The sequence below is a fragment of the Coenobita brevimanus genome, chromosome 79 (assembly GCF_032717465.1).
Source record: "Coenobita brevimanus isolate Jiangsu-jjx chromosome 79, ASM3271746v2, whole genome shotgun sequence".
NCBI classification, from domain to species: Eukaryota; Metazoa; Arthropoda; class Malacostraca; order Decapoda; family Coenobitidae; genus Coenobita; species Coenobita brevimanus.
This window is the reverse complement of record NC_137032.1, coordinates 7583122-7595806: the sequence shown is the minus strand read 5'-3', so window position 1 is coordinate 7595806 and position 12685 is coordinate 7583122. Positions and strand designations below refer to the sequence as shown.

General features: G+C 41.8%; 1 protein-coding gene across 1 annotated transcript in view; it reads left to right on the top strand.

The window, feature by feature from the left end:
- Positions 1-12685, top strand: part of LOC145408996 (putative neural-cadherin 2) — a 364003-nt gene that overhangs the window by 205721 nt on the left and 145597 nt on the right. The window lies entirely within an intron of this gene.

The window sequence follows — 12685 nt, the reverse complement described above, 5'->3', positions numbered from 1 at the left end:
TGTGCTGTTTACTTATCCCCTAATTCTACTGACTATCAAAAATTCTTCGACTATCTTACTTCTACGATGGAACACATTCTGTCCATTTCTCCTTTCTCTGAAATCTCCATTCTTGGAGATTTCAATGTTCACCACCACCTTTGGCTCTCCTCTCCTTTCACGGATCCACCTGGTGAACAAGCCTACATCTTTTCTATCCTTAATGACCTAGAGCAGCTTGTACAGCACCCTACCCGTATCCCTGACCGCCTTGGAGAGAGCTCCAACATACTTGACCTCTTCCTTACAACTAATGCTTCTGCTTACTCTGTTAATCTTTTCTCTCCGTTGGGCTCCTCTGATCACAACCTTATTACCTTAACCTGTCCTATCACTCCGGTACGGCTTGTGGACCCTCCAGGGAAACGTCGTCTGTGGCATTTTGGAGCCGCGGACTGGGAGGCCCTCGGGCAGTACTTCTTTGATTTTCCATGGAATGATTATTGCTTCCATGGCCGTGAGCCATCTGAATGTGCCTTGCGCATTACGGAGGTTATTCTGTCGGGCATGGAAGCATACATTCCTTTCTCATGTCCTTTGACTAACGCAAGAAAGCCTTGGTTTAATCACGCTTGTTCTAATGCTGTCTGCAACAAGGAGCGGACCTATAAAAGGTACCAGCACCAACCCACCCCTGAATCACATCATCTTTACGTCTCTGCCCGGAATCGTGCTAAGTCTGTTCTTCGCTCTACTAAAAATAATTTCATCCATACTAAATGCTCTCAACTCTCCAACTCGAATTCTTCCCGCTCCTTCTGGCACCTTGCCAAAAATCTTTCTAACAACTTTACCTCATCATCCTTCCCTCCTCTTTTCTACTCTGATGGTTCTGTAGCTATTTCTTCTACTGATAAAGCAGATCTATTCGCACAGACTTTCTCCTCCAATTCCACCTTAGACGATTCCGGTGCTGTTCCTCCATCACTTACCCCCTCTGACTTCCTCATGGCTGACATTAAAATTTCTTCATTGGATGTATTTTCTGCCATCACTGGCCTCAGTACTAATAAGGCATATGGGCCTGATGGGGTCCCTCCTGTTGTTCTCAAGAACTGTGCTTCTGTGCTTACACCCTGCCTAGGCAAACTCTTTCGCCTTTGTCTGTCAACTTGTACCTTTCCTTCTTGCTGGAAGTTTGCTCTCATTCAGCCAGTCCCAAAGAAGGGTGACCACTCCCAACCCTCCAACTATCGTCCAATTGCTTTAACGTCCTGTATTTCAAAAGTTTTCGAATCAATTCTTAATAGAAAAATTTTAAGGCATCTTTCCTATCACAACCTTCTTTCCAATCGTCAGTATGGGTTCTGTCAGGGACGCTCCACTGGCTATCTTCTCACCTACCTTTCAGACTCCTGGTCATCCTCCTTTCGGGACTTTGGCGAAAGCTTTGCCATTGCACTTGACATCTCAAAGGCTTTCGATCGAGTCTGGCATAAATCTTTAATTTCCAAACTGCTTTCCTACGGTTTCTATCCTTCTATCTGTGCCTTCATCGCTAGCTTCCTTTCTGGTCGTTCTATAGCCGCTGTTGTAGACGGCCATCGTTCTTCTCCTAGATCTATCAACAGCGTTGTTCCTCAGGGCTCTGTCCTATCACCAACTCTCTTCCTTTTATTCATCAATGACCTTCTAAGCTGTATATCTAACCCTATCCACTCATACGCTGATGACTCCACCCTTCACCTTTCCATTCGGTTCCCGCAACGCCCATCTCAACAGTTACTTCAACAAACAAGGGATGAGGCTATGGCACACCTAATGTCTGACTTGGCTCGTATCTCTGACTGGGGTAAAAATAATATGGTCGTCTTTAATGCATCTAAGACTCAGTTCTTACACCTATCAACCCGACAAAATCTTCCACAGGTATACCCACTAATGTTTAATAATATTCAGCTTAATCCTGCATCATCCTTGAACATGCTTGGGGTTTCATTTACTCGGAACTTATCTTGGAAAGATCATATTACATCTCTTGTAAAATCTGCTTCCAAGAGATTGGGTGTGCTAAGCCGACTCCGCTCTTTCTTTACCCCTGCACAATTGTTGACTCTATACAGGGGTTTTATCCGCCCCTGTGTGGAGTACAACTCTCATGTGTGGGGAGGCTCCCCACATACAGCTCTTCTGAATAGAGTGGAGTCAAAGGCTTTTCGTCTCATTAACTCTCCTCTTACTGACTCCCTTCAACCTCTGTCTCTTCACCGCACTGTTGCATCTTTATCTCTTTTCTATCGCTACTTTAATGGTCACTGCTCCTCTGAACTGTCTGCGTGCATTCCTCCATCTCTACGACGGGCGCGTAGCACCCATCTGGCAGCAAACTCTCACCCCTTTTCTGTCCAACTCTCTAATGCAAGAGTTAACCGTTACTCCCAGTCTTTCATTTATGCAACAGGTCAGCTCTGGAACTGTCTCCCTCTGTCTGTATTTCCTGCTGCCTATGATCTCCAGTCTTTCAAACGCAGTGTGTCCAGGCATCTCAAAATGATCGGATCTTGATTTTGGCTCTCTATTGTGTTTTGTTTTTCTCTTGGAGGGAATTGTTACTGCGGGCTCATGGCCTTTGGTTCCTTCTTCTTCGCATAATATATATATATATATATATATATATATATATATATATATATATATATATATATATATACATATATATATATATATATATATATATATATATATAGATATATATATATAGATAGATAAATATATATATATTGTTACATAGCCTATGATTTCATCATCCTTTGTGTAATTTTAACGCTCAGTATGCTGCATGTTTGATCACGAGCGTGTTCTGCCTCAGTTCCCCCTTCTACCGTTATAGTAGAGTAAGTCGTTCTCTCTGTTGCTTAGAGCGGGATTATCAGCTCTTTGTCCCCATGGCTTCATTTGCGCGTCCTGCTTACAAGTTGTATCAGGCTCTGCTGGCCCCTATATAATGAGCTCAGTCTCTGCATCATTGCCACTTAGATCTGCTCCTCATTTTGTTCACATCTCTGTCCTCCCCTGTACAGATATTATTATTGTGAGTGCTCAAGAAATCTCCAACCATCTAGCAGCTGTGTGTAATTTGAGTATAACTGTTGTTGCATTTGTCTTGTACTGTATAGCATAAGTTTAATTTGTAGGCCTAGTGAAGTTTTTGTAATTCGTGTAGGGTTCTTTATGTCAGTCATTTTTGATAATAGTTTGTATCTGTAATTATTTATCTGGCATTCACTGAGTATTATCTGGTATCTCATTTTTATCAGGGCTGACTTAGATAAATTTATTCTTGCTAATTTCGTGTTAATAGAGGCTATTGCAGTTAACCATATATTTAACCTGTTTATTTGCCATTACATTATCTTTATGAGTCCTGAATGTTTTGTTGTTAATTTAAGCATTAAACTTTAACTTGTAATTTTACCTAACTCTTTTGTTTTGAACCTGGAACTTTACGGGACAGTAGTGACTCTTCGTATTCTCACTTAAAGTGTACATTATCTTTCTCTGTTCCGTAACATAAATTTGGCGACCTCATATCAGGATATTCAGGATATTATCATAAGGATATTGTTTGATATTTTGTGACTGTGATATATTCATGATGGCTACTATTTCTAAACTTGATGAAGCCAAAGATTTTTTTGTCAAATGTGCAAACAGTGTGTGATATAGAAAACAGAACAAAGAATGAACTTAAGCTTGTTGCTCAACAATTGGGAATTGCAGTTCACTCTCATCATTCTAAAGATCAAATTGTTGGCATGATTAATAAAAGCTTGTTTAATGTAACTCCTCCAAATGAGCAAACGCAGATTGAATTAGCTAAGTTACAGCTAGCCCTGCAGGAGGCTCGTGTGAAGGAAGCTGAATTTCAAGCACGTGCTAAGGAGGCTGATGTTAAGGAGGCTGAGTTTCACGCACAAGTTGAACTTGCTAGGATTCAGGCAGACCATGAGTATCGCATGAAACAAGGTGGAACTGGATCATCTAGCTCTGATGATTTTGATGTGGCTAAAAATGTTAAACTTGTCCCTCCTTTTAATGAATCTGATTTAACTAAGTATTTTCAGTTGTTTGAGAGGGTAGCTACAGGTTTTAATTGGCCTAAGGAGTATTGGCCAGTACTCCTTCAAACTGTTCTCACCGGTAAAGCTCAAGTAACTTATGCATCTTTGCCTCAGGATCAGTCTGATAATTATGATGTAGTTAAGAGCTTGATTCTTAAGGCCTATGAGCTTGTTCCTGAAGCTTATAGAGTAAAATTTAGGACAACTTACAAGCAAGATAAGCAATCCCATGTTGAGTATGCAAAAATCAAAGAAGATTTGTTGGAGCAGTGGTTAAATTCTAAGAATGTGGATTCTGATTTTGACAAATTTAAGCAGATGATTTTGCTGGAGGACTTCAAAAGGTGTATTTATAAAGATGTAAGCCTATATCTTGATGAGAAAAGAATAGATAATTTGTCTGATGCTGCAGTTTTAGCTGATGAGTATGTTCTCACTCACAAGAGATATTCTAGAGAAAAAGGGAAAGCTGAGAGTAAGTACGTTGCCTCTACTCAGAGTACAGGTAACAGGAAAGAGAATAAGGATGATGTTTCTCAGGAAGTAAATACCAGCTTCACCTCTAGATTTCAGAAAAGTAAATGTACTTATTGTAGTAAGCTTGGTCATACTACGGAGAGATGTTTCAGGAGACAGCGTGATGTGAACAAAAAGGAGTCTTTTAAATATTCAGTCAACTGGTCTAGTGTCCACTCTTGAGAGTTCCCAGAATTCTTTAACTGAGTTAACTGAACCTGCTTTGAGGGGTAACTTAAATTCTCATGATGGAGCTCCTCTTTTGAGCAGTAACGTGGGTGACACTCTCAAGAATTCATGTGCTAATTTCCTGTCTGATGGTTTTGTCAGTCCTCTGGACAGTAATGACAGGAAATCAGTTAAAATATATCGTGATACAGGTGCTTGCCAATCCCTTATGCTGACCAGTGTTCTAGGCTCTAATTTTAATTCCTCTGATGAAACTGTAATCTTACAAGGTGTAGGGAATAATTACTTCTCTGTTCCTCTGTGCAGAGTGAATTTAGAGTCTGGTTTTGTTAATGGTTCTGTTATGGTTGGGTTGGTTGAGACACTCCCAATGTCAGGTGTAACTTTCTTACTTGGAAATGATATTGGTGGAAGTCAAGTGTGTCCAGCTCCTCAGTTGTCTAGTGAGCCAGTGGCTGCGTCCCAGGATTGTGATGTCCCTGATGTGTTCCCTGCATGTGCTGTCACTAGGGCTAAGTCTAAAGTTACTGGTGATTTAGAGGATAATGATGATGATGATGTTATCCTAGCTGACACTTTTCTTGCTAATTTGGACCACTCACCAGATGAGGCAGTACCCCGTAGTGTTGATAATTTGTCTCGTCAAGAGTTGGTTGAGTTGCAGGTTGCTGACCCTGAGTTGAAAGGTCTAGCTAACTCTGCTTACAGTGAAGAAGAGTCAGCCGGTGCTTCTACTTGTTATTATGTAAAGTCAGGAGTACTTATGAGGAAGTGGAGACCCCCAACAGCATCAGCCGACTGTGAATGGGAGGTTGTACATCAAGTTGTCATCCCTCGTGTTTGTAGGCAGGATATCATTCGAGTGGCTCATGATACCAGTTTGGCAGGACACCTTGGAGTGAGGAAGACTGTGGCACGCATTTTGAAACACTTCTACTGGCCAGGTATCTTCAGGGATGTTTCCTGGTATTGTAAGTCTTGTCACACCTGTCAAGTTGTGGGGAAGTGTAATCAGACCGAAAAGGTTGCACCTCTAGTTCCCATTCCTCCTTTTGAGGCGCCTTTCACCCGTGTGTTGGTGGATATTGTGGGCCCTCTTCCTAAGACTTCTTCAGGATTTTCTTATGTGTTGACCATGATTGATATGGCTACTCGTTATCCTGAAGCCATTCCACTTAGAAATATCTCAGCAAAGAACGTGGTTAAGGAAATGCTAGGGTTCTTCACAAAGTTTGGTCTGCCTAAGGAGGTACAGTCAGACCGAGGAAGTAATTTCATGTCAAATGTTTTCAAGCAGTCTCTGAAAGAGTTGGGCATCACTCAGATCACGTCTTCAGCTTACCATCCCCAGACCCAAGGAGCGTTGGAGAGATATCATCAAACACTCAAATCGATGCTGAAGAAATACTGTTTGGAACACCAGAAAGACTGGGACAAAGGTCTTCCATTTGTTGTATTTGCCGCAAGAGAATCTCCAAATGAATCACTGGGCTTCTCACCTTTTGAACTACTGTTTGGCCATGAAGTAAGAGGACCCCTTAAGTTACTCAAGGAATGCTGGCTGTCGGAGGAAGATGACGTCAACCTGCTGGAGTATGTGATGAAGTTCAAAGAACGGCTGTCCACTGCTTTACAGCTGGCGAGAGAGAATTTAGGAGCTGCTCAGGAGAAGACGAAGACTTGGTATGACAAGAAGTCCAGGTTACGCCACTTTCAGCCAGGAGATCAGGTTTTGATTCTGCTACCAGTTCATGGGCAACCTCTTCAAGCCAAGTTTAGTGGTCCTTATTTCGTGGAGAGGAAACTCAGTGATGTCAGCTATGTCATCGCCACGCCAGATCGTAGAAAGAGCAAGCAACTATGTCACATCAACATGCTAAAGTTATATCACAGGCGGGACGAAAATAATCCAGTCTGCACTGTAGCTGTTCCACCCGAGTCTGCAAGTGAAGCTCTCCCATGCAGTATGAGCCTGAGTGATAGTTTGGGGAAGAATCCTGATATCATGAATGATCTCCAGACTAAGCTTTCTCATCTACCTCCCAAGGAAAGGCAGGAATTTTCGGCATTACTGCAGGAGTACCCGCAAGTGTTCCGTGCTACTCCAGGAAGAACCACTGTGTTGATGCATGATGTCGATGTTGGAGACGCAAAGCCAATTAAACTGCCTCCTTACCGTGTGAACCCAGTGAAAGTTCCTCTCATCCAGAAGGAGCTTGGCTACCTGTTGGACCACAAGATGATTGAGCCCTGTCAGAGCGAGTGGAGTTCTCCTGTCACTCTGGTCCCTAAGCCAGGTGGGTCACAGAGGCTTTGCATCGACTACAGACGTGTTAATGAGATAACTAAAACAGACACTTACCCTCTCCCTCGTGTGGAAGATTGCATAGACAAGATCGGAAAGGCTAGGTACATAAGTAAGTTTGATTTGTTAAAGGGATACTGGCAAGTACCTATGACTGAACGTGCTAGGGAGATCTCATGTTTTGTAACACTAGGAAAGGCTTTTGCATGTTCTGTAATGCCGTATGGTATGAAGAATGCACCAGCCACATTTCAGAAGCTCATGAATGTTGTAACAGAGGGTTTGGCAGGGTGTGTTGTTTATATTGATGATGTATTAATCTTCAGTGACAACTGGAAAGATCACCTATGCCATGTCAGTAAATTTCTTGACCGTTTAGTTCATGCTAATCTTGTAGCTAATTTATCAAAGTGTGAGTTTGGTCAAGCTAAAGTTCAGTACCTTGGGTATGTAATTGGTGATGGACATGTTGCACCACCAGGAGCTAAGGTTCAGGTTATAAGTGATCTTCCCAGACCTAAAAGTAGGAAAGAGCTACAAAGATTTTTGGGAATGGTAGGTTATTACAGGAGAATTGTTCTTAACTTTTCTATTCTTGTATCACCACTTACAGACCTACTGAAAAAGGGAGTTAAATTTGTCTGGACCGATAACTGTGAATCCTCTTTCAACAAACTTAAAGCTATTCTATTAAGTCAGCCAGTGCTCGCTACTCCAAATTTTGCTAAGCCTTTTAAGATGGCTGTTGATGCAAGTGATACAGGAGCTGGGGCTGTTTTGCTGCAAGAGGATGATCAGGGTATTGAACATCCTGTATCTTATTACAGTAAGAAGTTCACTCCACCTCAAAAGAACTACTCCACTATTGAGAAAGAGCTTTTGGCCTTGATTTTGGGTTTACAGCAGTTTTCATTTTATTTGTGTTCTGGTTTTGACCCCATAGTCATTTATACCGATCACAACCCACTGAAATTCCTTAGTAAGTTTAAAGATAAAAATCAGAGATTGACAAGATGGAGTCTACTTCTTCAGGAGTATTCATTAGACATACAACATGTCAAGGGGAAAGAAAATGTTATTGCAGATTGCTTATCCAGACTTTAGACAGATTGTTTTAGAGTAATAAGAAATTTCCTTTGTAAATTTCTTTTTCTTTGTGGGGAGGTGTTACATAGCCTATGATTTCATCATCCTTTGTGTAATTTTAACGCTCAGTATGCTGCATGTTTGATCACGAGCGTGTTCTGCCTCAGTTCCCCCTTCTACCGTTATAGTAGAGTAAGTCGTTCTCTCTGTTGCTTAGAGCGGGATTATCAGCTCTTTGTCCCCATGGCTTCATTTGCGCGTCCTGCTTACAAGTTGTATCAGGCTCTGCTGGCCCCTATATAATGAGCTCAGTCTCTGCATCATTGCCACTTAGATCTGCTCCTCATTTTGTTCACATCTCTGTCCTCCCCTGTACAGATATTATTATTGTGAGTGCTCAAGAAATCTCCAACCATCTAGCAGCTGTGTGTAATTTGAGTATAACTGTTGTTGCATTTTTTCTTGTACTGTATAGCATAAGTTTAATTTGTAGGCCTAGTGAAGTTTTTGTAATTCGTGTGGGGTTCTTTATGTCAGTCATTTTTGATAATAGTTTGTATCTGTAATTATTTATCTGGCATTCACTGAGTATTATCTGGTATCTCATTTTTATCAGGGCTGACTTAGATAAATTTATTCTTGCTAATTTCGTGTTAATAGAGGCTATTGCAGTTAACCATATATTTAACCTGTTTATTTGCCATTACATTATCTTTATGAGTCCTGAATGTTTTGTTGTTAATTTAAGCATTAAACTTTAACTTGTAATTTTACCTAACTCTTTTGTTTTGAACCTGGAACTTTACGGGACAGTAGTGACTCTTCGTATTCTCACTTAAAGTGTACATTATCTTTCTCTGTTCCGTAACAATATGTATATACTGTATATATATATATATATATATATATATATATATATATATATATATATATATATATATATATATATATATATATATATTTATGTATGTATACGAGGTGTGACCGAAAAGTTCCAGTAAGTTGAACAGGGGAGTCAACAGTTTGCAGTTTTGTCTTTTACCGCTAGGAGGAGTCAGCAGTATCCCTTGTGCGTCAGTATGGCTCCGGCCGTGTCTGTGAGCGGATGTGTTGTTGAGCTATGCCTACTATTGTAATGTGCTGTGTGGGTGGTTTGGCGGTTTTGCATTTGCGGACCTCACGGAACAAAGAACCTGCATGAAGTTCTGCTTCAAGATCAACAAGACGGCTGCAGAACTCACCAGTTGCTTCAGCAGCCTTTGGCGACAATGCCATGTCCCAAAGCAGAACATTTTTCTTGTGCAAATGGTTCAAGGAAGGACGAAAGATCGTTGAAGACGATGACCGTTCTGGACGATCGTCAATGGCAACAACATCCGGAAAATGTCGGAAATGTTCATCAAGCTATTCCTGCAGATCATATACGAACTATCCATGATGTTTGTGATATCGTTGGACTGTCGTACGGGGACGTGCAACGCATTTTGTCGCAAGTGTTGGGCATGAGACGCATCTCTGCGAAATATGTGCCAAGACTGCTGAATGATGAGCAGAAGGCACATCGCATTGCAGAGTGCAGGAAGCTCAAGATTCATGTCAGAGATGATGCGACTCTCATCTCCAAGGTCATAACTGGTGATGAATCATGAGTTTATGATTATGACCTGGAGACAAAGCATCAGTCATTGGAATGGAAGTCTCCCAATTCATCGAGGCTGAAAAAAGCGCTTTAAGTTCGCAGCAATGTCAAGTCAATGTTGATCGTTTTCTTCGATATCCAGGGGATTATTCACAATGAATTCATTCCACGAAGTCAGTCTGTCAACGGAAAGTTTTACTGCGAAGTTTTGCACCGTCTGAGGGAGAACATCTACCACAAACGTCCAGAACAGTGGAAGAGCAAGGACTGGGTCCTGCATCATGACAGTGCCCTCGCCCACACAATTGTTGTCCGGCAGTTCCTGGTTTCCACTAACTCGGTAGTCATTCCCCACCTACCCTATGCACCTGACCTTGCCCCCTGTGATTTTTTCCTGTTTCCCAAGTTGAAATTACGAGTGAAAGGGCGTCGATTGAGGAGATCCAGACAGAATCGCAGCAGATGCTCAAGACCATCATGCCTGAAACCTTCCAGGGATGCATGGACTCATGGAAAAAGCACTGGGACCATTGAAGTAGCGACAGAAAAAAAAGAAAAAGATGCAACAGTGTGGCGATGAGACAAAGTTTCATGGGAGCCACTAAGAGGAGGGGAGTTTATGAGACAAAAAACCTTTGACTCCATCATGTTTAGAAGAGCTGTGTTTGGGGAGCCTCCCCACATATGAGAGTTTCACTCACTCTACACAGGGGTGACTAAAACCCATTGCTAAAGTCAGCAACTGTGCAGGGGCAATGAAGGTAGGGAGTCAGCTTAATACACCCAGTCTCTTGGAAACAGATTTTACAAGAGAGGTAATATGTTCCCTCCAAGACAGATCCCGAGAGAATGGGTCCCCAGGTATTTTTAAAGATGATGTAGAATTCAGCTCGAAATTGTTAAAAATTAGAGGGTACTCCTGTGGAAGATTGTGTCGGATTGATAAATGAAAGAACTGGGGTTTTGATGCATTAAAAACAACAATGTTATTTTTACTCCAATCAGAGATATAAGGCAAGATAAACATTAGGTGTGCCATAGCCTCGTCCCTTGTTTGTTGAACTAACTGATGTGGTGGACGTTGCGGAGAGCAAATAGAAAGATGACCGGTAGATTCATCAGCGTATGAGTGGGTAGGGTTAGAGGTACAGCTTAGAAGGTCATTGATGAATAAAAGGAAGAGAGTTGGTAATAGGGCAGAGCCCTGAGGAATATCACTACTGATAGCTCTAGGAAGTGAACGGTGGCCTTCTACAACATCAGCTCCAGAACGACCAGAAAGGAAGCTAGAGATAAAGGCACAAATAGAAGGTTAGAAACCGTAAGAGGGTTGTTTGGAAATTAAAGATTTATGGCAGACTCGATCGAAATCCTTTGAAATGTCATGTGCAATGGCAAAGCTTTCGCAAAAGTCCCGAAAGGAGGATGACCAGGAGTTAAAAAAAGATGAGATGATCACCAGCGGAGCATCCGTGGCGGAACCCATACTACCGATCAGAAAGATGGCTGTGATAGGAAAGATGATATAAACATATTGGTTAAGAATAGACTCAAAAGCTTTTGAAATACAGACTGTTAAAGCAATTGGGCGATAGTCAGAGGCCTGGGAATGGCCACCCTTGTTTGAGACCGGCTGAATGAGAGCAAACTTCCAGCAAGAAGGAAAGGTGCTAGATGACAGACAAAGACGAAAGAGTTTACCTAGGCAGGGTGTATGCACAGAAGCAGAGTTCGTGGGGACAACAGGACGGACCCCATCAGGCCCAGATGCCTTGTTAGTATTGAGGCCATTTATGGCAGAAAATACATCAATTCAAGAAACTTTAATGTCAGCCATGAGGTAGTCAGAGTGGTGAAGAGATAGAGAGACAGTACCGAAATCGTCTAAGGTGGAATTGGAGGAGCAAGTCTGAGCGAAGTTATCAGTAGAACAAATAGCTACAGTGTCATCAGAGTGGGAATGAGGAGAGAAGGATGATGAGGCGAGGTTGTTAGAAAGTTTTTGGCAAGGTGCCAGAAGGGGCAGGAAAAACTCGAGTTGTAGAGTTCAGAGCACTGAGACTGGAAGATTTTTTTTTTTTCAGCAGAGCAAAGAACACACAAAGCATGCTTCCGGGCAGAAACATATAAAAATGAGATTCAGGGGCGGGTTGGCTCCGGTACCTTTCTTAGGCCTTGTCCTTGTTATGGACAGCATTAGAACAAACATGTTTAAACCGTTTTTTTTTTTTTTTTTTTTTTTGCATTAGTAAAAGGATATGAGAAGGGAATGTATGCTTCCATGCCCAAGAGAATAACCTCAGTAAAGCTCATGGCACATTCAGATGACTCTGGGCCATAGAAGCATTAATCATTCCAGGGAAAATCAAAGGAGCACTGCCTGAGGGCCCCCAAGTCAGCAGCTCCAAAAAGCCATAACCAACGTTTCTTTGGAGGGTCCACAGGCCGTTCTGAAGAAATAGGGCAGGTTAAGGTGATAAAGTTATCGGAGGAGCCCAATGGAGAGAAAAATTTACAGCTTGTTCTGAAGGATTTTTTGTAAGGAAGAGGTAAGGTAAGTTGAAACTCTCTTCAAGGCTGTCAAGGATATGGGTAGGGTGCTTTACAAACTGCGCTAGGTCATTAAGGATAGAAAAGATGTAGGCTTCTTCACTAGGTGGATCAGTGAAAGGAGAGGAGAGCCAAAGGTGGTGTGAAGATTGAAATCTCCTTAAATGAAGATTTCAGAGAAAGGAGAAATGGAGAGGATGTGTTCCATCACAGAAATAAGATAGCCAAAAATATTTCCATTGTCAGGAGAATTAGAGGATAAGTGAACAGCACGGATATATTTAGTCAGAGAACAACAGG